Genomic DNA, 5,276 nt, shown 5'->3' on the forward strand with positions numbered 1-5,276 from the left:
AGCTTACCTTTATGGCAGAATAGCATCACAAACAGCTCCCTCCACACAGCCTGCTGTTTGTCCTGGCCTACCAGTTGGGATTGCTACAGGAAACTTGCAGGACTGCCAAGTATTTTTCTAAGATAAAATGGATGGTGTTTGACTCCAAAGGCCAGATTCATACAGGCCCAGCAAAATTCAGTAAACTGTATCATTCAGCTCTAGCAGTGAACTCAGTGGGTGGGCGCTGGCAGATACTGAGTCAAAAGAAGGGTCACTAAGAAGCTTTCAGCATATTCAGGGAAACTCCTGAGGCTTTCAGAAATTAAAACTAACTAAAGCTAATTTTTAAAAAGGTGTGTGCCTCTTAATTCATAGTCCATTCAGAAATTACAGTTACTAAACTGTGAATTCGCAAAAGACCAAGGGGACGAACCATTCAGAAGTGTGAAGGCAAGTTCTGCATTTGTAGCAAGTGCTTCAGGTCCAGAAATTTACAAGTGGGACCTGCACCAAAGAGTTGCACTGTGGAGACAGCTATACGGCTGCAAATAAAATGTTTTAAGTGTGTTGCAAAGCGTATTATACAAATAGGACACTGGGTGGCGATGGTGAGCTATGGCAAATTCAATATATTTTTCAACCTTTCTTCACAATGTTTTTATGTGTGTCTGGATTCCACCTGTGCCATCACCTTCTAACAGGAGTGCTTCTGTTCAAAGTTCCAGCCAGACATTCCTTCTAAGCAGAACATTGAGTCCTCTGTCCCTCCGCTGCCGCGCTTTCCAGTTCACTATTGCGAACCCAAAGGGTGCTCATCAATGGTTCCTCTTCATCCTGGAGAAGAGTGACTAGTGGGGTGCCACAGGGTTCCGTCTTGGGCCCGGTCTTATTCAACATCTTTATCAACGACTTGGATGATGGACTCAAGGGCATCCTGATCAAATTTGCAGATGACACCAAACTGGGAGGGGTGGCTAACACCCCAGAGGACAGGATCACACTTCAAAACGACCTTGACAGATTAGAAAACTGGGCCAAAACAAACAAGATGAATTTTAACAGGGAGAAATGTAAAGTATTGCACTTGGGCAAAAAAAATGAGAGGCACAAATACAAGATGGGTGACACCTGGCTTGAGAGCAGTACATGTGAAAAGGATCTAGGAGTCTTGGTTGACCACAAGCTTGACATGAGCCAACAGTGTGACGCGGCAGCTAAAAAAGCCAATGCAATTCTGGGCTGCATCAATAGGAGTATAGCATCTAGATCAAGGGAAGTAATAGTGCCACTGTATTCTGCTCTGGTCAGACCTCACCTGGAGTACTGTGTCCAGTTCTGGGCACCACAGTTCAAGAAGGACACTGACAAACTGGAACGTGTCCAGAGGAGGGCAACCAAAATGGTCAAAGGCCTGGAAACGATGCCTTATGAGGAACGGCTAAGGGAGCTGGGCATGTTTAGCCTGGAGAAGAGGAGGTTAAGGGCTGATATGATAGCCATGTTCAAATATATAAAAGGATGTCACATAGAGGGGGGAGAAAAGTTGTTTTCTGCTGCTCCAGAGAAGCGGACACGGAGCAATGGTTCCAAACTACAAGAAAAAAGATTCCACCTAAACATTAGGAAGAACTTCCTGACAGTAAGAGCTGTTTGACAGTGGAATTTGCTGTGAAGGAGTGTGGTGGAGTCTCCTTCTTTGGAGGTCTTTAAGCAGAGGCTTGACAACCATATGTCAGGAGTGCTCTGATGGTGTTTCCTGCTTGGCAGGGGGTTGGACTCGATGGCCCTTGTGGTCTCTTCCAACTCTATGATTCTATGATTCTATGATTGACAGGCAACGTTCTTTGGCTCGTGAGAAGACATGGTGGCTTAACCGTGTATCACATGAGCTGGAACAGCACCAAAAAATGTCAAAAAAAGTTTTTGTATTGGATAGTTGTCCAAGAAAATTAAATGAAATAAAAGTTTCTAAAGATAGGGCTAATTCTCAATTTTTTGTTCAGTTAAGATTTTATGGGTATCTCAAAGGAAAGGGCCGTTTGAACTCAATTTGTCATTTTGAAAGGGCCAGAGGATTCATTTTAGTTTTGTTTAGGTCAGTTTGCAGGACAGTGCCATAAGTGGCAGAGGGAACAGGACTTTGTGGTGCTCCTGGACAGGGGCAGGAATGCCTCTGGAAGCCTTCGCCAACCCGGTGCCCTCCAGATATCTTGGACTAACATCCCTCATCAGTCTCAGTCAGGCCTAAACCATTTCAAGGCAGGGAGAGATTGTATAAACACAAGAGCGGCCTTCAGCACCCTGGTGCCCTCCAGAAGTTTGATGGGAGCTGTCGTCAAAAACATCTGGAGGCACCAAACTGGCAAAGGCTGCCCTAGACAGTGAACTAGAGTGGCACAACTTCATGCTTTGGCTTTGATTCCAGCACTCTTCTCAAAATGGCATAGAAAACCAGTCAGGTTTTATTTAATGAATCAGTGCTCTTATTGGTAGGCAATAAATTGGCAATAAATTTGCTAGGTTAATTGATTAAAAAAACCTTTTGAACCCTCCATTTTAAAGATTTTAAATTGTTTTATAATTCAAGTTCCTATATAACTTGCAGGTGCGCAACAGAAAGACCACAACAGCAAGTCTGCTGCCATGCATTTATCGTGTGGAGTTCCTAGGGAGATGTTGGCACTGGGTATGCAAGTTGCTCTCTTAACATGGCCTGCATTATAGTATTGCTGTGCTAAAGAATATTCATGTGCTCACTGTTGGAGGAAAGATAGGATGCAATAAGCAATGTTTTCCACAATATCTAAATCTACTGTTAGCAGACTGTGAAACAGCCTGGCAATTCTGGAGGCTGAAAGGGTTTTTCACCCTTATAGCTAAGGAGTTGCCAATTGGGAGTCCAACAATTGATGTGTCCAACAACTGCGCACCACACTGCACGGAGCTGGACTTGTGCTGGCAGCCAGTGCGCTTTCCTTGCAAGAATCCCCAACCATTGTGCAAAGCCCTTCTGCACCTGCACAGGGTGAAGGATGCTGCTCCAGAGGCATCTCAAAATCAGTGCATCCTTGTAACTGGAATCCACTTCAATATAGTTTCTTACAGAAACTACTTAGCTGTAAACATTTGAACAAGGTAAATAATACATTTCTACTGTATACTTAATTTCTCTGCATGTGCAAAACTGATTTGAAAACATGGTCTCAGTTGAATTTCATTGGTTTTGGAAAACATCCCTTGAAGATTTATTAATCCTTGGAGATGTGGGAATTCAATAATTTTCCAACATAGTTTATATATGAGCTGTTTATGTCATAATGTAGCATTATTTCCAGGACCATTCTCGGAGAGGGGGGAATGTGGCTGTCCCCACTGTGGCCAGTACTCCTTCAAACCACAGCAACTTCAATTGGGCAGGAGAAAAAGAAATTTAAAAAAGAGTTGTCTCCATGGCAACTGCCCCGTATTTACAGCTGCAACAAGATAGGATGTGGTGTAGCTCAGAACCTAAGCACAGGATACCCCACAAGGAGAAGATGATAACTCAAATGATACCATTTTTTGATTTTCTGTGATTCCCCCTCTCCTTCCAGATTGATGCTGTGGTGCAACCTCCACCCAGCATGCGTAGAGTAAAGGAGTGCTCTGCCTGTTCCTGATTAGATTGGATTTATGCTGGTTTTTCATACTGTTTCATCTCTCATATCTTTAATATTGATTGCAAATACGCCCTGAAATTTATATATATTTTTGAAGGGCAGGATGTTGAGAAGTATTAAACCACAATAGAATTAAGCAGCATTTAAAACAAAAAAAAAAACCTCTCTTAATTTATATAGATAGAAAATCAGCTATTTTGGATGCTATTCTTCAGTGTAAAATTATTTTGCATCATATGTTAATGCTGAGGAGGTTTTGGTTTGCTGTTTCTCTTCAGCACAGAACACGGGTTCCCAATCTTGCTATTATGGGGCATGAGCTCATAAAGTGTTCCAGTGTCACCACCGTGGCAAGTCTGGTGGAAAAGATATTTCTGTACAGTATATGCACAGCCTGCGATCGTCCTACCCCCAGCCTTTGAAAGGAGGTGCTTTTGCAAACCATGCAATCAGGTTTCTAAATCACTGCATGGGCAAACATTTTGGCAGAACATCCTATAAATGTTGGGACAGTTTCTACAGGGAAGTCACACTCCCAGCACATGGCCTAAATTTGCTTAGTGATTTCAGTTCAATCGTTATCTATGTAAAGGTTTTTTTGTTTTTAAGTATCTTTAATCACCACAGTAGGCTTTTTTCATTACCCTTTCAGAACTATTAACTAAACAGGGGTGTTAACACCTGTTAGGGATACTAGTTATATAATGATTGTTTACTTTTCCTTTCACACTGGGTTTTTGTGAGATGCATTTCCAGAAATTGAAAGCTCAGATTTTTTTTTCCAAAAATTTCACTGCAAAGTGGTAACTTTGTCTAAACAATTAAGAATTTTTAAAAGAATTAAAAATAGTCTAGTAGCACCTTAGAGACCAACTAAGTTTGTTCTTAGTTCTTAGAATAAACTTAGTTGGTTTGTATGGAAGTGAGAGCTGGACCATAAAGAAGGCTGATCGCCGAAGAATTGATGCTTTTGAATTATGGTGCTGGAGGAGACTCTTGAGAGTCCCATGGACTGCAAGAAGATCAAACCTCTCCATTCTTAAGGAAATCAGCCCTGAGTGCTCACTGGAAGGACAGATCGTGAAGCTGAGGCTCCAATACTTTGGCCACCTCATGAGAAGAGAAGACTCCCTGGAAAAGACCCTGATGTTGGGAAAGATGGAGGGCACAAGGAGAAGGGGTCGACAGAGGACAAGATGGTTGGACAGTGTTCTTGAAGATACAAACATGAGTCTGACCAAGCTGCGGGGGGCAGTGGAGGACAGGAGTGCCTGGCGTGCTCTGGTCCATGGGGTCACAAAGAGTCGGACATGACTAAATGACTAAACAACAACAACAGTTGGTTTCTAAGGTCTACTAGACTATTTTTAAATTTTTTAAAATTCTTTTAATTTTTTTTAATTATTTTGACTGCGTCAGACCGACACACCTGAATCTAGTAACTTTGTCTAAGTATATGCGGCAATATGAAAATTGGATCCACAATTGTTCCCCAAATTTAATTTCAGCCCTACTGGAAATCTCTGTCTGGAGCCCTGAAATCCCCTGACCCTGCAATAAGGGAAGCCTCACCGGGGGGGGGGGAGGGCATTTTTAATGTTTTGCCCAGGTTATAAAAATGCCCAAAGCCAACCC

This window comes from Podarcis cretensis (assembly GCF_951804945.1).
Source record: "Podarcis cretensis genome assembly, chromosome: 12".
Lineage (NCBI taxonomy): Eukaryota > Metazoa > Chordata > Lepidosauria > Squamata > Lacertidae > Podarcis > Podarcis cretensis.